Source organism: Vicugna pacos, chromosome 10 (assembly GCF_048564905.1).
Source record: "Vicugna pacos chromosome 10, VicPac4, whole genome shotgun sequence".
NCBI classification, from domain to species: Eukaryota; Metazoa; Chordata; class Mammalia; order Artiodactyla; family Camelidae; genus Vicugna; species Vicugna pacos.
Window position 1 is genome coordinate 33,799,013 of NC_132996.1, and position 20,906 is coordinate 33,819,918.

At 46.7% G+C, this 20,906-nt stretch overlaps 1 protein-coding gene across 14 annotated transcripts in view; it reads right to left on the reverse strand.

Annotated features, from left to right (window-relative positions):
* The window catches only part of IRAG1 (inositol 1,4,5-triphosphate receptor associated 1), a 174,193-nt gene that overhangs the window by 119,007 nt on the left and 34,280 nt on the right, over positions 1–20,906 (reverse strand). The window lies entirely within an intron of this gene.

Consider the following 20,906-nt stretch of genomic DNA (forward strand, 5'->3'; position numbering starts at 1 on the left):
AATTTTAAAATGGACAAAAAGCTTGAATAGACATTTCTCTAAAGATGGCCAATAAACACATGAAAATATGTTCAACATCATTAGCTATTGGGAAATACAAATCAAAACAATGAGATACCACTTCATACCCATTAGGATGGCAAAAATAAAGAGACAGATAAGAACAAGTATTGGTAATGGTGTGGATACTGGAAACCTTATACATTGCTGGTGGAAATGTAAGATGATACAAACACTTGGAAAACACATCAGCAGTTCCTTAAAAGGTTAAACACAGATTTGTTCTATGATCCACCAATTCCACTCGTAGGTGTATACCCAGGAGAAAGGGAAGCATATGTCCATACAAAAACATGTACACAATGTTCATAGCAGCATTATTCATAACAGTCAAAAAGTGGAAACAAATCAAATGTCCAACTAATTAACAGATGAATAAAATGTGGTATATCCATACAATGGAATATTATTTAGCCATAAAAAGGAATGCAGTACGATACATGCTAAAATATGGATGAACCTTGAAAACTTTATGCTAAGTGAGAAAAGCCAATCACAAAGGACCATTTATTGTATGACTGCATTTATACAAAATGTCAAGAAAAATCTATAGAGACAGAAAGTAGTTTAGTGGTTGCTTAAGGCTAGAGGGATGTGGAGGAATGGGGAGTAACTATTAATAGGTACAAGTTTCTTTTTAGGTGATGAAAATGTTCTGGAATTAAATCGTGGTGATGACTGTGCAATTCCCTGAATATACTAAAAAACATTCAAGTGTATATTTTATTTATTTTTTGAATTGTACATTTTAATTGAGTGAATTATATGGTATGTGAATTAATAAAGCTGTTAAAAAAAAAAACTTTTGCAGAAAAAAAAAAGAAAGAGCAGAACAACAACAAGGAAACTACTTTCGGTTCTTACTACATTGTGACCTCTCTGGACACAGTTTCTTCAAACATAAAAGGTAGAAATTAAGCTAGATGATTTCTAAGTTTCCTTCCATCTCTAAAATTCCTGAGTGTGCATAATTTAAGAAAACAAGTTGAGGAAAAGAGATGGAGTATATGTGCATGTATGTGGGGTTATATAGGGAGAAATGAAGGAGGAAGAGACAAAAAAATGAAAAGAAATAGGAAGAAATGAAGGGATGAGGGACATGAGCTCACAGAGACAGACACACAGACCTGGAGACAAGACTACACCCAAAAGAAAGAGAAACTCACCAAGAGGCATGTGCAGATCATTCATCCATCTTTCCATTTACAAATATTTACTGAGCACCTACGATGCCAGGCTGTGTTGAGTAGAAAACCAGGTAAAGCAAGCCACAGAACTCCAAGGTAAGAGACAGAACCATTGTCTGGTGCTCACAGGCGTGGCTAGAGCTGGGAAGTACACAGAGTGAATGCACGCCCATGGACACACATGTATACATGCACTCCTCCAGACCACACTCAACACACGCAACATTCCCAAAAGTCAAGCCATTTTTGCAGGATGCACCATTTCTCCCCAAGACATTTAGAATCCTGCTAGTCAGGACATTCAAATAGATGTTGTCTTTTACGAGTATAGGCACAAATGGAAATAACGTCTTTTATTGTCACCCTGAGGTCTCTATGAAACGAGGCTCAAGGACAGGACGCACCTCAGTCTGGAGATTCCCTGTACTCACCCCTTTCATCAGTGAGGACTGGCTTTGGAAACAGAGGAATGTGACCTACAACACGCACACCAGCCCTGCTCCTCTGGCATTTCAGCTGGAAAGTTCCCAGAACAAATTCTGTTCTCTCTCCTTTCCTCCATCCAGACCGAGCCCAATAAAGGCAGCCTGTGTTGCCTATTCCCCTGTCCTGTGGCTCCTCTCCTGCCGACACACACGTGAAAGGGACTCTCTCAGCTCCATGGGAAAAGTGACTCTGTTCCCTGCCCAGAGTCTCAGAGTCCCACCAACTCTGAGCAGGGAAGGCCAGGGAAGTTTCTGGATGTCTCTTGCTCTGATGCCTTTTCTCCTAACTTAGCCAGAGCCCAAGTTGCACAATAGCCTGAAATAGTCCTGAGTCACATCCTAAGATGGTGGTTCATCCCTGTGTACTCGTCTGTGAAGGATTCTCTTTGGAGAAGTTGGTGTTGGGTGCTTTGGGTGCTGAGGATCAGCGCTTGACCAGGAGATGCACAACCCCCCCAGAGCGTGCAGACTCTGGGCAGGCTGAGCCCGGGCTGGGCTGGGAAACAGCGCTCGGGCTCCCTGAAGGCCTCCTCGGCAGCCCACCATTTGGACCAGTAGTGAATTAATGTGATCCAGACTCCAAAAATAGTAGTCAGATCATCTAAAATCGCCTTCCACCCGGGGCCGGGCCAGTCCCTCGGGAATGTCAGCATTTCTAGAACGTCCCCAATTCACCCAGAGTGCCTTGTGGCAGACCCTGGAGGGATCCGGGCAACAGTTAAGCTCCGTCCACTCCTGCCAGTCCCTCTCAACACTGCATCACTCACACGACTTCCCAAACAGGAAATGCTCGAGATTTATGCTGCTTACTGTTACCAAGTCAAAGGCCTTTAACCTGGCACGTGGCTTGGGACAGCAAAGAGGGGTCTGGGTGACTCTGTCATTAGCTGTGAATTAATTCCTAAAAATGAAGACCGGGGAAGCAGAATCACCTGGGGGAGGCCTGAACTTCTGGCTTGGTGTTGATGCTAAAGGAAGCCATTTCTACAGCAGCCTGTCTCTCTGATGAAATTATGCTGCAGTCCCAGGAAATTTTATTATCATGAAGACTTGTCATGCCAAGCATGCCTCAGTGCCTTTGTACATCTTTGCTCTATGCGTGGAATGCTCTTTACTCCCTCTTCCCTGCCTGACAAATGCCCCATTCTTTGATGCCTTGCTAAGGGCAGGGAAGCTGCGGTATTCAGGAAGTCTGTCTGCCATGAATGCTTTTGAATCACCACCAGGTTGTACTCTGCATGCATCTAGAGATGCACACTCCCCACTCTCCCACCCCTGATCAACTGTGATTCCCAGTGGCCTGGCCCCCGGGACAGGAGTGATGCAGGGGACGAGCATTTCCCCGGCCCCATGGAGACGGATTTCCAATCTTCAACAACTAAGTGGTCAGGATCTCTAACTACTGCTTGAGCTAGGTGAGTGCAACTTGAGTGTCTTTCACCTCAAAGATCACGCTTTAGTTCTTATTTTCTCAGCTGTGACCCTCTTGAGTGGCTCCACCTTGCCTCCCTAAGAGATGCCCATGCAGCACAGAACAGAGAAAGCGCTCGGTAGGTGGGGAGGGAGAACAAGTTAGCTCAATTTCCTCCTCTGTAAAAGGGAGATAACCGATTCCACTTCAGGATGGTTGAGAGGATGAAATGAGATGTGTAAACGACTTGGCACAGAGTTGGTGCTTTGGGGATACACCCGCAGTTCATGCCCCTTTAGCAGCAAGTCCCCCCTCTTCTGGGAACAGCAGCATCTCCATTATCCTTGTGCTTGATATGGGGTGGTTGACCCCACTGTGGGTCAGGCCTGGCCCATTAGAACAACGCAGTCCCCTGGCCCTAGGGATTAACTGAGGGGTGAACACAAGACTCAGAATGGACCAGTAAATTCAATTTGGCAATTTTTGTTGGAGATGGAGGGAACAAGCCCTATGGATCCGGTCACTTCTCGAACTGCCCTAGACTTCTCAGTTTTGTGACCCAGAAAATTCTGGTTGCTGTCTAATCTACTTTGAATGACTTTCTGTTCCATGCAAACTAGAATCTTGCCTAGTGCAAAGCTCACCAGATTCGGCTGACCCTCCTCACTTCCACTGCTGTAAGACAGGGGGGGCAGGGACTCCCTGATCCCTGCAGGGGTGATGCCATAGCTCCCCTCCCCGTCCTCAGCCTCCTTCCCTTTAGTCCCTCTTCCACCACACTGATCATCTCAAACATAGGCTTAGCCACGCCACAACTCACTTGAAAGACTCCTCAGCTTCCTCTGCCCAGAGACAAGTCCCCACTCCCCAGCTCCACCTTCAGAGCCCTCCACAATCTGCCCCATTTCCTTCAGGAGCCTCTCTTTCAGGGCCCTCTCCTCCAGCTCCGCAGATACCGCACCTGATTCATAGCAACCCGTTCACCACTCTAAAACGCTCCCCTGCCCACCTCCCCCTGTGCATTTCCCTAGAAAGCCTTCTATCTCTTACCAACCTGCCCAAATTCCACCTCCTTGACCATCTTCTCTCCCAAGAAGCCTGCACAGATAACCGAGGTAGAATGACTGTCTCACTCCCCTGCACTCACTCCCTTGTTATATAAAGTACTTGTCAGCCTGTCCTTAAGTGAGAATAATGTATAGACATTTCAAGAGCAGGAAGCATGTTGTACTGGATGCTGGATTCCCCTGGAGGACCCACACAAGGCTTACCCGCCATAGGCCCTTGGGAAATTTGTTGACACAAGACCTCAGCTTCCAGCTGATAAACTCTGAACCCCCAGCCCTTAACCTCAACCACACCCTAGAAGAGGGGCTCCTAACCTTGGGGTCACATTTCCTCTTCATCAGGAAACCTTTTTTTTTAACTGTGGTAAAATATACATAAAATGTACAACTTCAACCATTTTAAAGTGTACAGTTCAGTGGCGTTAAGCAGCTTCACAATGTTGTGCACCTCATCACAATCTAGTTCCAGAACGTTTCATCACCCCAAGCGGAAACCTCATATCCATCAGGCAGCCACCCCATTCCTCTCTTCCTTCCAGGCTCCATCAGCCACGAATCTGCTTTCTGTCCCTACGGATCTGCTTGTTCTGCACATTTCATATAAATGGAGTCATACAGCATGTGGCCTCTGTGTCTGGCTTCTTTCACTCAGCAGAACGTTTTCAAGATTCATCCATGTTGTAGCATGTGTTCGAACTTCATCCTTCCCATGACTGAATAATATTCCATTGCATGGTTATATCACGTTTTGTTTATCTATCATCAGTTGATGGACATTAGGTTGGACATTCCACCTTTTGACCATTGTGAACAGTCCTGCTATAAACGTGATGGGACAAGTTTTTGTTTGGACACCTGTTTTCAATTCTCTTGGGTACATACCTCGGAGTCCCATTGCTGGGTTACATGGTAACTCTCCACCTCCCGGGAAGCCTCCTACACTGGCCACCTCCAATCCTCACCAACATCCTGGGTCTGCTTGGCTGACTTCACCTTGGGGGAGTCCATCAGCTTTTGAGAAGGAGGCTATTTCATCTTGATTGCTGTCTCCTGGTGGCAATCCTTAAAGAGTGTGCCTAGTTTTTAACATTAACCTCTTGCTCTTTAGAGCTTTGTGTCTAAGCCTTTCAGATCCACTGTTTAATTCGTCTCTCACAGAAACACTACAGGGTAGATCCTATTTTGTTTGTTTTTCAAATGAAGAGGCTGAATTTCAGTGGGGTGGCGTGACTTGACAAGGTCACAGCCATGAGAGGACCAGCTGAGAGTGACTCCCAGCCCAGTGCTCTTTCCACACAATCACAGTGGCCCTCTCTGTCCAAGATCTTTTTTTTTTTTTTTAAATAATCACCTTCCTGTAATGTATTCTCAGATCCACTGTTGTTTAGAAGTGCCCCTGCTAGGTGACTGGTCAGGGCTGGCACAGACTTCCGTACACACTATGCCAGTTGGCACCTCATTTATAATCAAAATCTTTTTTGTGAGACAGATTCTGCCTGTAGCAAGGAGATCAACTTTTTCCTTTTCTGGGTCTTTTGGGACCTTCTGGAATCCTGAGTTAAAGCTCCCTTTTGATGTCAATCTGAAGCTAAATCTGAGTGTGGCCCAACCTCAGCTCTCAAAATTTCCTCCCTATTCTTTTGTTCAACCCAAGTTCAACCCAATAGCAGCCCCTCCCCCTTCTCAGGAGGAAACTACCCCTTACACGGGGGAATCCCCTGACCTACCTGGAGCAGAAAAGAAGCACATCAACCTCCAGCCTAACAGGATAGAATTGGGCCCAGCCTACTCCTTGGAAGCTTCCAACCCTTCCTTCCATGAAACCACATGGAAAACTGTGAGAATAAGGCCAACAAAACAGACAATAGATGACAATGACAACGGGCACCATTCATCAAAGCATACTGTGTTGCTGACACTTTAGGGATATTCGCTCACTCAATCCCCTGACTGCACTAGAACGAAGGTGTCATTTTGCAGAGAAGGAAACAGACTCAGTGTGGTATTGTGACTTCCCCAGACTAACAGAGCTGAGGGTGGCCAGGCAGGACTAGAAACCAACAAAGTCCATGCTGTCCCCACTCTGGCCACTGTCTGCCTCCCAGGGAGAAGCTTCTGGAGCTGACCTGGCCCACTCAGAGCCTGTCTTGGCAGTTCTGTAAGAGGCGAAGTCTTTCTAGATGGCGTGTGATCTGCCTCACATCCACTCAAGCACAAATGTCCTTAGCCAGCTTTCCCCAAGGAATGTCCTCTGCAAGCCTCATTTTGGGTGATATTAGGAGCTCTGAAAACAAAGGTTCTGTATTTTGATACACTTGGACATACTGAGCATCAGGCAGGTTTCTGTCCAGCAGGTCTTCTCAGCCCTTAAGGAGCAAACATGCAGTATAACTCTCCAAGAGGGAGAGAAAGTATAGAACGTTTCCCAAACTTATTTGACTACGGAATGTCAAATGGAATGACTCCTTTTTCAAGGAGTATCTCAGTGTGTCCTCCTCAAAGCACTGAGCAGAGGTATCCTCAAGCCCTCTGATTACTGGGCATCCAGAGCTGAGAGAGCACGTGGTTGTGCACGTGGGCTCCAGAGCCAGGCTGCCTGGGATCACATCCCAGCCCTGCCATGTAGTAGCTGAGTGACCTCGGGCAAGTCACTTCCTGTACCTGCCCCACCTCAGTTTCCTCATTTGTAGAACGTGGGTGATGATAACAGTGTAGATTATATCCTACACATAAGATTCTTAAAACAATGCTCGGCACACAGTAGGTGCACACTAGATGTTCACTGGCATTTTTGATCCTTCCCGAGCCTTGCAGTGTGGATTTCCCACACGCGGTCATGGGCCCCTGGTAGTCTACACCCGGCACTCCCCACCCCCAGCCCAACAGCAGCCTGTCGCTTTATAAAATCTCTCAGTGAAGATGGTGCAAAGCCAGTTAAAAGCTAGTGTGGTTCCTGAGGAATAACCCTTCCTACTCTTGATGGCTGCAAAGGTCTCCTTCTACTTTATTTTTTCTCCCTCACAGGCACATAAGAGTCAGAAGACCTAGATTCTGCACCCTACTTACTTATTTGCCAGTGGGATCTCGAGTTTCCTTCCTACAACATACAACATAAAAAGCCTAGAATCGAGGGGCAAGGCACACAGTAGGTGGGGTTAGGGCACTTAGCAGACGCAGGTTGGATGGCCAAGCCCCAGGGAGAGGACAGCACCAGGGACCCGTGGTAAGTGTCTTCCCCTTTTGGGGAAATGGGACAGGGTGCCTATGACAAGGATGCTTGGGTAGTGAATTAGGATAACTCACAGTAGCTGCTGCAACAGACCCCAGATCTCAGTGGCTTTCCATGTACATCTTGGGGACTAAGTCTAATGCAAGTTGGGGTGCCCACCTCCACCTTGTAGCAAGAAGTTCTGGAAGAGGCCATCCTACGTGGACCATATAGCCAGCATTAAGTGGGTATGTGGATGCCAAGAATTCCTGGATGACCTTGGCTGCCAAAGACACTCACTGCTGCCTAACTGATGCTCCCCTCCCCCTTACTGGAGAAGTAAGACCTTAGGGGAGGGCATGTGTTTGCCTCTGAGTTAATTCTCTCAGCTTTTTAAGGGCTTCTCTGCAAGCTCTGACTCTCTGGTTGTCCACATTCCAGTTCCTTAACTTCTTGCCTCTGGGAGGCCTCAGGCTCTGCCGTAGCTGTGACCTGTTACACTGATTCTCCACCAGAGGCAGATATGGTTAGTGCTCCCTGAACACTCCCGTGGTCCCCTGCATTTCCCAGCCTCCCTTGCAGTTGGCTGGGGCTGTATGACCAGCTCTGCCCAAGAGACTATATGTCACCTCTTATTGAGGCACTGAGGGCCGTGCCTCCTGCATCCATCTCTGCCCCTGTTATGGCTCTGGAGGCCAGGTGCTTCACTAGAAGAGCCAACTCAGAAGCAAATGCATCTCCTCCTCCTGGGTCTGACTTCTCGACGGAGTGTACGGGAGCAGGGGGAAGGGCAGAGGGACATCAGGTGGTTAAGAGAGGAGAACAGCTTTGGCACACAGGGCCATCCAGGAATTCTTAGCATTTACACAGCCATTTGGTGCCAGATGTGTCTTCCATACAGGAGTTTCTGGTACTAAACTTGCTGTAATCTGGGGTAATGGCATGACCTGTGATTCAGATACCCACATTGGTTCCATGGGACAGTGTGGTAGACAGCATGTTTCAGACTATAATGTACATACAAATAACCCAGGGGTCTCGTTAAGCTGCAGATTCTGATTCAGTAGCCCTGAGGCAACACTCAAGAGTCTGTATTTTTATCAAGCTCCCAGATGATGCTGATGCTGCTGGTCGTTAGACTGCGCTCTGAATAGTAAGGTCATAGGGCAGGGCTGACTTATCCATTACATACGGTAGGAACAGTGCCCAGGACTCATAAAAATGCTTTATAATTACTTTTAAAAATCAGAAGAAAAAAATGAACTTTTAGGTCAAAGAAAAATGTTTTCATAGATAACATTAATATATTTATACCAACAGAGTTATAAAATAAATTTTGTAAGCAAGAAGGGGTTCACGAAGGCAAAAATGCCTAGAGTCCACAAAAATCCTAATGTGGCCCTGAGGGCAGGGCAGGGGGCAGAGGGAGGGGTTATGCTACCTATAGTGCATAGGACTGTGAAATCCGGAGAATTCACGAAAGGTGACACAGATAACATGGCTCCTCGGTCCTCTGGGAGGATCACGTGAGACACAGTACGAGAACATGCTATGGCAGACGGTAGGCAGCTGCTCAAACCACTTTTCTGAGTCTCCTCAAGTTCTCCAGATCTCCACCAAAAGTGCTCTGAGGGGTACCCAATGCTTCCTGGAGACCTCTGAACACTGATGTCCCAAATCTCTCCCGAGGGAATTCCAGTCCTTTTGTCCCAACCCCGCACCCCGCAGACACACCCATCTGCTCCCAGAGCTGGGGAGCTGGGAGCAGCCGGCCCTGTAGTGTAAGGGAGGCTCCAAAGGCTGCTTTTATTAGCAATGAACACAAGGCCATCATCTCTGATCTCAGCAGCAGATTTCCAAAGCATGAGTCAAATGCCTTGTTAACAAGAAAGAGAATGAATAAGCATTTCCTTCAGCAGTAAATGTTTCCTTAAAAACACAGCCGTCCATTTACTTTGGACCTGATGCCAGTTCTGACTGTCCCCAAAAGCACTGCATGGGATCTTAGAGAATGGACGTTAATAGCTGGCTCTTCTAACATATCTGCAACCCTCCTTTGTCACAGACGCAGTGTCTGACTTGACTATTGCTCTGCGTTGGCCTCAATCATGCAACTGCCGGGGTGAACCACTGGGCTTTGGAGGGTGAACGATTCACAGATGAGGAAACCAAGGTCTCAGAAGGGAGAAGCAATCTGCTCAAGGGCACAAAATGAGTTGGAAATGGAGCCAAGCCTAGGACTGGGGACCACTGCTTATATGCTGTCTTCATTTCAGCACCAGCGATGGATACTGGAAGACTTTCATTGTCTTCAGACCTGGGAGGGTTGATTCATTCATTCACTCACTCAGTACCTACCAAGAACCTGCTTAAACCTGCCACGGTTCTAGCTTCCCTTAGTACCTCTCAGTAAACCCATTTAACCTTCTAAAAGATCTGACTGGCTCAGCCTCTGCTTCCTCCTGGCCTGATAGCTCCAAATGTGAGATTCTTTCTGTTGACTGTACACACTTTGCATCAAGGGCAATCTAGTTTTGACCTTGCCACTTTCCCTTGTGTAATTCTGAGTGAACTAATGAACCTCAGAAAGCCTCAATTTCCTCATCAGTAAAATAGAGATATTATTACCCATCTTACAAGGTGTTGCAAAAATACAAGATAATATACGTAAAAGCATTTAACACACTAGGTAGCTGGTGCTCAATAAACGATAGCTGTGACAGTAAGGGTAATAAGTATATTATTATGATTCTTGTTATTGTCAAGTCAAACAAGCTCCTAGAGATTTCAGCAGATGGAACCTCCCCTGCCAGGACTCTGAGAAGTCAGGCTTGTGCCTAAGCAACGTCTGTGGTTACTCACAACAGAGGGACAACTTGCAAGTGTTTCTGGGTCTACTGTGCCAGATCCTTGAGGTCACCACATCCATCTTTCTCTGCTGAACCCAGCTGACCAGAGAAACAGTCTGTCCCGATCAGTGTCAGGCCCCTGAACCCTGGAGGTGTCAGGAATGTTGACTGTACAGCAGCAAGGACACATGGCTGCCCTCTGTGGCCCCACCATGTGAAAAACCACCCCACGGGACCTGATTAGTCTATGGAAGTAACCAAAGAAACTGTCTGTAAATGTGGCTGAAGAGCTGGGAGGCTTGACCAGGATCTCCAGAAGGCAGGACAGGAAGACAATGATAAGTTAGCAGGTGATGACACCCTCTGGAGAGACTTCTGCTTTCAGCAACGTCCCCTTTTCTAGGAGGAACCCCTACATATGAGGGATGGCTCCTCATAGCCACATTGATACCCCACGATCCTGTTGCCTGATCATGGCTGATTGATACTGACTCAAGCTGGGCCCATCGGGGTATCTCTCCTGAGACCTTGGACAAAGACTAGGAGCCACTGGAGCCTGGTCGAGCTAGGGGCTGAGCCTCAGCACGATGGTCTTCAGGGTGGAGTATGTGTGCCCAGGGAATATGCAAAATGAACCACTGGAATATGGGAAGACAATTGGAAACCTATTTATTTTTACTTCCATAGCATTAAGTAAGCATACTGGCAATGGTACCTTCATTCAGTCACTTGTTGAAAGGTCACTGTCAAGTCCACTTTGTGAGATGTCCTGAGGGATCAGGGGAAATTCTACAATGTCAAGGGACTGACATCGCACCCTCATGGACTCATTTGCTTTCAGTGAAGGATGACGCAGTTTATGTGTGCCCAAGTGGATTAATGAAATCTATTTCTCCAGTTTTAACTAAACCAACCATCATAAAATGGGTAGGTGGCTTAAAAGGCTCTTGCAAAAAATGTGGACTGAAGATACTACTACTGCTAACACCACAAGCAACTCTCAAAGGTTTCTGCAAACTAGTGGATCCAATGGGAAAAGTTTACTCACAACTCAGTGAGTAAGGATGCCCTGCTTGCACATCAGCTATCTGAGCTGGTTATCCTCTCCCCGCCCTCCCTCTCCCTGCCCTGTGCCACGATCCATTCTCTGCTCTGTGCTCCCACATGACACCTGTGGGACATATCACTTGAGTTTCCATGCCTGCTGGCTGAGTTTGCCCAACGGGCCAGCAGGAGGTGGGAGGAGAGGGGCTGGGCATCTCCTTCCCTGCCCACTCCTTGCTTCAGCGCCTCATCTCTGGCAGCGGCTGTATCCCTCCACAATTACAGCTCATCCTGGAGGGTCCCTCCTCCCTGGCTCCAGATGACACTGGCTTCCAATCACACTATTTCCTTTTTCTCACCCCCCTTTCCCTGGCTAGGGCTGGTAACAGCCTCCTGCTGTTGCTAGTTTTGAGGGTATCCGGGCACAATCCCTTATGGTCCCCATATCTCTGTAAATAGTCCTTGTGTTAAAGTCTCTTGAGCCAGTTGAGTTGGATCTGGTTCCCTGCTAGGAGACTGACTGGTTCAGTGTCTCTTTTGGCCATGACAGTCACTAAAGCCAGGGGTTATCCAAAGTGCTGAGATCTTAAAACACACACAATAAATCACATTTCTCTCACTAAAGAACACTCTTAAGGAAAGAAAGAAAAAAAGCTGGTGGTGCTGTTAAAAACATAAGGCAAGATTTTCAAATAGTATTTTATCTTTCTCAGACTTTAAAAAATTCTACTTTTACGTGTTTTATAAAATAACTCACATATTAATACAGCAGCTGATGAATATAATTTAAAATAAAGAAATATACAAAAATGGGAAAGGCAAGCTAAAATTTTTTTTTAATTGATGACATGAGCCATCAAAAACTCTTTGCCTTAGAGAAGACCTCTGCTCTGGAGAAAACACTGGCTAGTTCTTCTGTCGGGTCCCACCACTGCCCTGGGGGCTGTCTTCCTGAGGTCTGTCTACTCTTTCTTTTGATTCCCTGAGCTACCTTCTATCAAATCCCGCCTTTCTACTGAAGACAAAGGGAACACCAAAGAGAAATGCTTATTGAAAGTTCCCAGAGGAGAGACCCCTCTTATGCTCTCGGGGAGTCTCTCTGTCATAGTCAGAGATGTGTATCAGGCCATATCTAAGTGAAATACCCCTCAGGACTTTCCATCTTCTGAGCAAAATCTCTATCCCCCAAGCATTTTGGTCATGGTAAAAGAGTAATTCCCTCACCATACATTAGCACACAGACATTCAGAATTCTATACTTCAGTCTCTTGTGAGTTTGATGATTGTGAGTCAGTCTCCATGTACATAATCAACTCCGGGCCAGTGACCAGGCTTAGAGATAGGTCCAGGACCCTAGAATATCCCGCAAGATGATACTACAGCCATCTAGGTTCCTCCTGACAGTACTCAGCCTCATCATCATCACTGTCATCAGAGACCAGATGGACCTCAGCTGGGAAACAGGAAAGATGTCTCAGGTAAGAAGTCCAGGAGAACACTTCAGTCTTCCTACCAGGGAACCAATCACCCAACAAGTTGAAAATATCATGATAAGACAGCCTTTAGGGAAACCCAACCATTTGGAGCCCCAAAATAGAGGAGTTCCGTGTGCTTGATATTCAACTGGGCTTAAACAAGTTATTATTTATTGAGCACCTATACACATAGAAGTACTTTAGATACCACAATCTATTTCACCTTCGTAACAACTTTTTGAGAGAGACATTATCATCATCAGCCCTATTATTGTAGGTAAGAAAAGTAAGACAGAAAAGTTAGAGTATTTCTCCCAAGGTCACACAGTAAGTTGCAGAGCTGGGATTGAATTCAGGTCACTTGATTTGAGAACCTGAGGTCCCTACTGCCCCTGCATGCTGCCTCTGAGGCAGACTGGGTGACCATGGCGATATCTGTGAACTTTTTGGGCATAAGCCTTGGTGAGTCAGAGAGAGTGACTCAAGACTTGCAATGTAGGACATGGCATTTCCTGCCAACAGAAAGCTCATGGTTCCAGACTTGTATTTTCCTACGAAACAGAGGGAGAGCTTTGTTCATGGATGAGGTTATGAGAGCCGATAAAGACTGTCACGTACTAAAAAGAGAGACACAAAATAGAGCTGGCCTAGTGGAGCAGCTGTCCCAGGCTCCTGCTCCAAAAGCTCAGGGCCTCTGCTCTGTGCAGCAGTGCTGGGGCCTCCTGGGCTCAAACTACAGAAGCAGGGATGAGGGCTGGACATTCTCACTCTGCCCTGTGGCTTGGTATATAAGCCACAGAGAGATGGAAGTTGCTATGGATTCAGGGTCTGATGGTTTTTGATTTGACTCCCCATTCTTCACTGACTAGTCACTAGTTACTAGTCTTGGGTAAGTGGCCTAACCTCCTTGAGTCAGTTGCTCATATATAACTTCCTCAGATAGCTACATATGGATTTAATGAGATATTATATATAAAATGCCTGATATGTACAGCAGGCTCAAACAAAGGCAGTTCCCTTCCCCCCGTCTCCTGTCTATCTATATGAAGTATCCCAGAGGAGGGGGAGTTGAAAGGTTATTTGCTCCCTATATGGAGCTGCCTAAATGGAATTTTCATGAAAAAAAAATCACACCAGATAACTTTTAGTTGGATATTTGTCTTGTCCAAGGAAGGACTTGTTCTCAGACAGATGCCCAGTGGGCATCTCAGGAGGGGAAGGGGCAAGGTTCCATCGAACGGAAAGGAGGGAAGCTGGGGTGCCTGCCCTGGTGGGACCACGAGACAGTCCCGCAGCCTCAGCACTCGCTGTCTCTCCCTAGGGCACCGCACATTGCCCTGTGTGTGTTCTCTATGAGATCAGCTTTGCAGCACGGCTTGGGCCAGGCCCTCACTGTGGTTCCATTAGAAGCATAATACTTCTTCTCCATACATGACTGTTTCCCCATGTGTGGAAGGAGCCCCGAGAGTGTAAGACTCCTGGCTCTACCCCAGAGGAACAGCTATCTGATGGGGAGTTCAGAGAAGTGTTAATATGAATAGTCAGCCCCTTCCTCTCCCCTTCTTCTTGGGAATGAGCTGCCTGCAGGGCACTCATGTTCTGCTCTGCTCCTCCAGGCTCTAAGATTTAAAGGGGCCTGCCTCCACCGGAGGGCACTACACAAGGCTGGGGGGTGAGTCTGCTTGCCTGCCAATGGAAACTACGTTCTCCAATATTAGCTTTATCGTCATAAGGGTGATATTAGACTGACTTCCCAACGAGCCTTAGAACTTAAGTGAAGGGAGGAAGTGGTTTTACTGAGCCTCCTTAAAGACCCCACGGGGTACCAGTGGCCAATCATCTAGAGTGTAAGTCTGCTGCTGCCCTCGGAGTGTTAAAGGAGTGAGACTGGGACCCGGAATGATGGGCAGTCAGAGCCTCACACCCCGTGGAGAGTGTCCTTGATGGAATCTCTGAGGGGGGACAGACAGAGGCTAGAAATAATAATAGCTAATGTGTGCTGAGTACTAGGAACAGACACCAGGCTGAGGCATTTAACCCTGCCAAGTAGGCACCATCATTATCTCCATTTTATAGGAGAGGAGACTAAAGCTCGGAGATGCTAGGTGTGGCTCAAGGGGTCCAGCTGGTCAGTGGTGGAGCCACACAGTCACTCCAGGGTCGCACTCTCCACTGGGCACGACGCTGCCTCTAGGTCTGGACGCCAGATCCCACTATGACAACGGGGGAAGAGCTGGTCAAAGCTGAGCCCACCCTCCCCACTGAGGGCCAGCACTCTTTCGACCACAGCTGCACGAGCAAAATCAAGGGTGTCTTCAGGCCTTCTTCTCCTTCTAAGGAACCAGGACCTTGGGCTCTCTGGAAACTTCCTCCAAGTCAGCCTGCCAGTGGCAGAAGGCCCTGTAGCCTCTGTGGGTCCCTTCCTGGGGCGACCACGATGCCCTCAGCACTGCAGCCCAGCCCTGCAGCCCCACAGGGGTCACTGTATGGCCCCACCCCTTTCAGCCTCTCCTGTGGGCCCACAGGTTCCTAACTTTCCCTTGGGTTTGCTGGGGTGGCTCAGCTCCGCCCCTCACCATCCCCTACTCACAGACGCCCCTGCTCATAGAACCCCGGTTTCCTCCAAACCAACATTTCCTAAACTTGAATCACCTTCACATTTTCTACCACATCTGGGTGCCACCTCTACATTTATTATTTCATGATCTTTGATTGGCAATGAGCCAGAAAGCCAGGCTTGCAATCCCAGCCAGGCCATTTACCAGCTTCCTGTTGTTGGGCAAGTTCTTCACCCTCTCTGGCCTCAGTTTCCTTATCTGTACAACAGGGGTATCTGTAGTAAGTACTTCAGGGGTCGCTGTGAGGACGAAGTGAGGTTCTGTAGGGAAAGCATTAGAAGAGCGCCCAGCACACAGTAAGCGCTCAGTGTTAGCCACCCCTGTCATCACATTTATTTAAAAAGGAATCTTTATATCCCTACCATCAATGGAAAGTCAATACCACTTATCCCACCACCAGAGAGGAGTGAGTTGTAAAAATAAACTTAATGAAAATAGTTATTGAATTCTAGCCATTCCCAATGAAGGCTCCAGGCCCAAGACCTGCTCTCATCTTGTCAAGAAGAGACACAAGCAAGCATCTGAAAGATACTGAAGGCACAGTAGGTTCAAACCCAGGAGAACAACTTGCCCTGATTTGCTTGGGACGTCCGGTTTCAGTACTGAAAGTCCTGCAGCACCCGCCCTCCCGGGCCACCTCGGAGGGATGGAAAAGCGCTTAAAAGGCAATAACGTGTGTGTGAGTCCATGTATTTAGGGCTGAGTCAGGATCCCACTTACTATCATCCTGCAGAACAAGCCCACATCCTAGGGCACATCGCACAAGCCCACCTGGGAGCACAGAGTTTCCAAACACCATTAACGGATGGAAGAGCTGTCATGTGTGCACCACTGCGACAGGCTCCCGAAAAAAACCCACATTTGAAAATGCCCAGCGAGAGGAATGATGATTAAACTGTTGCACAGCTAAAATTATTCAGTAATATATAATCCCTCAAAAATCATGCTTTGAAGTATCTTTAATGACATGGGAAAATGATCACGATAGAATGTTCAGTTTAAAAAAGCAGGCTATGACTCAGCCGTAAAAATGAACATGGGGGAAGGGTATAGCTCGGTGGTAGAGCGCATGTCTAGGATGCACAAGGTCCTGGGTTCAATCTCTGGTACCTTCATCAAAAAAAATAAATAAGTAAACTTAATTACCTCTACCCCTCCCCCCGCAAAAACAAACAAACAAAACCAAAAAGAGTGCAATTTTGCCATTTGCAACAGCATGGATGGACTCGGAGGGTATTATGCTAAGTGAAATGAATCAGACAGAGAAAGACAAATATGGTATATTATCATGTGTGTGTGGAATCTAAAAAATAAAACAAATAGTGAATATAACAAAAAGAAACAGACTCACAGATGTAGAGAAGGAACTAGTGGTCACCAGGAGGGAGAGAGAAGGGTGAGGGGCAAGACGGAGGTGGAGGATCAAGAGGTACAAACTATCAGGTGTAAAATAAGATACAAGGATCTATTATTGTACAACACGGGGAATACAGCCAATACTTTATAATAACTATAAATGAAGTGTAACCTTTAAAGATTGTGAATCACTATGTTGTATAATATTATGTCACAGATTATTTTATCAACTATACTTCAATTTTTAAAAACTAAAAAAAGAAAGCAGACTAAGATATCCTTCCATAGGTGCATGGATAAATAAACCATGGTGCATCTAGATAATGGAATATTATTCAGGGCTAAAAAGCAATGAGCTATCAAGCCATGAAAAGACATGGAGGAATCTTAAATGCATATGATTAAGAAGCCAGTCTGAAAAAGCTACGAAGTGTTTGACTGCAACTGTATGACATTCTAGAAAAGGCAAAATTAAGGAGACAGTAAAAAGATCTGTGGTTGCTAGGGGTTGGGGTTGCGGGGGAAGGATGAATAGGTGGAACACAGAGGATTTTTAGGGCAGTGAAAACACTCTGTATGACACTATAATGGTGGATATGTGTTATCATACAAGTTGTCCAAATCCACAGACTGTACAACACCAAGAGTAAACCCTAAGGTAAACCATGGACTTTGGGTGATTATGATGCCGTGATGTAGGTTCATCAGTTGTAGCAAATATACCACTCTGTTATATTGGGGGAGAATCAAGCCCATTGAGCAAGGAATCTAGCTTCCTCGCACAGAGACTCGCAGAAGCCCTCACCCCGAAATCATAAGCCCATTGTGTAGGTGTGGCGATATGGGAAATCTCTGTGGTACCTTTCTCTCAATTTTGTGGTGAACCTAAAACTGCTCTAAAAGAATAAAATCTAAAAAAAAATTTTTAAAGCAGACTATAAAACCACATATGGTAAGACTTTAGTTTTATAAAATATAAAGAAATATAGAGAAAGAAACACACCATAATATTAACAATATTTAGGGTGGAGGGTGGGAAGGGATAGACTGGGATTTTAAAATTGTAGAATAGATAAACAAGATTACACTGTATAGCACAGGGAAATATACACAAAATGTTATGATCACTCACAGAGAAAAAAATGTGACAATGAGTGTGTATATGTCCATGAATGACTGAAAAATTGTGCTGAACACTGGAATTTGACACAACATTGTAAAATGATTATAAATCAATAAAAAATGTTAAAAAAACATTAAAAAACAATATTTATCTCTGAGTGATAGGATTCCAGGGAGATGTTTTATTTCTTTATATTTATTTCTGAATTTCTTTTTATACTTAATTCTATATTTTCCAAGGAAATTTGGCAAGGAATATATATTACTTTCATTACCAGGAAAAAACTTTGAAAAAGAATTCTTAATTTCAAAAGTACAGGGAAGAAAGTAACCAGAGCTGATTAAGCCTAGCCTTCCCTGACTCCTTTTTACACCCAGGGCCGACTAGCAGAGAGGTTTTCTGTCTGGCTGACTGTCTCCTGCTTTCCTTCTCCCCTGGCGAAGGCCCTCACAGAGAAGGCAGGGCCTGTCCAAGGTCACGGACTCATGTTGCATCCCATCTAGTGAGGTTGCCCTGGGCTGTCCCTTGAACTCAGAGCCGGGCCTCCAAGGTCCATGGACAAATGCAATCCCCTTGACTTCCCTGTCATGTGGGCTGTGACACTCATAACTGCCCTGAGACCTGTTACTAACTAGAGGCAGGGTGGCATCTAACACTGGAAGTGCCCACCTTAGATCAAGGTGGCCTGAGCAGGAATCCCCACTTACCACGTATCAACCATGTGCCTTACTTTACCTCAGTCACAACGTCCTCATCTCGATCACAAGGATGAAATTACATAACAGTTCTAGTACAGACCCTGGCACAAGGTAGGAACACAATTCATTGAATTTTCTCTCCTCCTTTTCACATTTATAAGAGAGCTAGTTCACTAACTCAAAGAGCTCCCCAAGGAGCAGGAGCAGAGTCTGGGGACTCCTGGATCTCTCCTCCCCATCCATCTGGGCCTCCGTTCCTCCTCAGTCATCAAACAGTCCCTCTGCTGACTGCCAAGCACAGAGGGGACGGCCAAGGGGCAGCCCAGAGCCTCCCTGGCACTACCCAGGAGAGATAGAGGCTGGGGAGGAAGTGGACAACTTGAGATTCCCACCTTGCATCCTCTCAAGACAGATGAGAAGAATCTGCTCATCAGGCACACACACAGAATAAACCCAGGGCCCTGATTAACCAGAACATGCATTTTGAGTATTAGGTTCATTTCTTCATAAGAAAAAACCAACTGATCCTGAGCACTTAGTACACTCCCAGCATCACTCTGGGTGCAGGACACACAGTGGGGAATGAGACAGGGTCTCTGCCCTCACAGGGCTCAGTCCTGCTGGAGGCGTGGGTGCATCCATCCACCCCTATTACCAAGACTTACAGGAAAGAGGCAGGAACTGTTTGGGAAGCTGAGGACCCTTTATGTGTGGTTCTGCCCATCAGGCAAGGAATCTAGCTTTCCTCTCACAGAGACTCATGGAACCCCTCACCCTGACATTACAAGTCCCCTGGTGCCCCTGGGAGTTAGCTTCAAGTAGAAGGCATTACATGGCCTTAACTATCCTCATCCAAGATACTAAGTCCCCTGCTTTGTCACCTGGTGGCTGGGTGACCTTGGACAAGTTGTGTCACATTCCCTAGTCCTAGCACCCTCCTGTAAAATCGAATTAAAGACACATCCCTCTTAGCGTGGCTGAAAAGAGCACACCAAATCATGTGTGGAGAGCCTCAGATGCAGCGTTGGAAGAGTCAGTGCTTCCCCCACCGCTCTCTCAGAAATGGCACCAACTGTAGATGGACAGAGCACAGTGGTTAAGAGCACAGCCTCCAGAGACAGGCTGCCAGCACCACCTGTCACCAGCTGTATGACTTCTTGTGCTAAAACGTCCCACCTAGAGATGAGAGTAGTCATGGGAACCCCAGCTTTGCAGAGTTGTAAAGTTTGAATTACTGCACGGGAAGTGCTTAGAACAGTGTTCCCTGTACAGTAATAATGGCAATGTTTGCTTTTTTTTCTTCTAGAAAACATGTTTACAGGGATCATTGATCATGTTGTAGCAATGAGCACATGATTATACCTCCCAGACGATCTTAGAGGGAATACAGGAACATCCCACTTACTACCAAGTATAGAGGAAGGTCTATCAGCTATGAATACAAATAGCCAAACACACACACACACACACCCTTCTGAATCATGGACCAAGCATGACAATGACAACTGTATTGTCCATTAGGTCAAAAATCACAAGACACTACTGAAGGCAGGAGTGTACCCTCACCCTCACAGCTGTGTTCAGGGGCAGGAGCACTGCAGTTAGACTTACACAGACTTGGGTTTGACTCCTAGCTCTGCTAGTTCTGCTCTTTCTTAGTGGTCTGACCTTAGGCAAGTCACTTAACCTGAGTTTCCTCCCCATCAGAGTGGTGGCATGAGGCTGGGGGGAGTTAACTCCACCTGTCTCACCAGCATGTCATTGCCCCCTGGTGGGAACAAGAGAAACCCTCTTGACTCTGACTCCCTAGTGCTGCCAGCCGAACAGTCCTGGGAAACTGCCTCCTTTTTCCTGCATGAGACCCAGCTCAGACCAGCCCGTGGGCTGCTTTATTTTCCCCGAGACCCTCAAAGAGCAACCTGAAGAGTAAGTGTCAAAACAGCAGCTGTTGAGCTCTGGGAGACAGGAATGCAGGCCAGAGGCCTCAGGTCCCCCTACTCTGTTTATTCAAACTGAAGAGCATCTCTGGGCTTTTACAACCGTTGACTGGGCAGAAGGAAGCAGGACAGCTGGACCCCTTTCTGGCCTCGGCTCCCACTGGCCTTTCCTTTGGAGAAATGCAGCCTGAGTGCTGCTCATTCTGGAAATAGCTCCTGGAGATGAGCAGACTCTCAGAGCACAGACTGGGCACACACAACCCCTGGAAGGAGCAGGGAAAGGGCACAGGGTGGGGCAAAACTGGAGACAAGAGTTATGGGGACAGGGATAAAAACAGTGACGGCGACCAGAGCACACAACAGAAGGTTTAGGGACAGAAACAAGGGC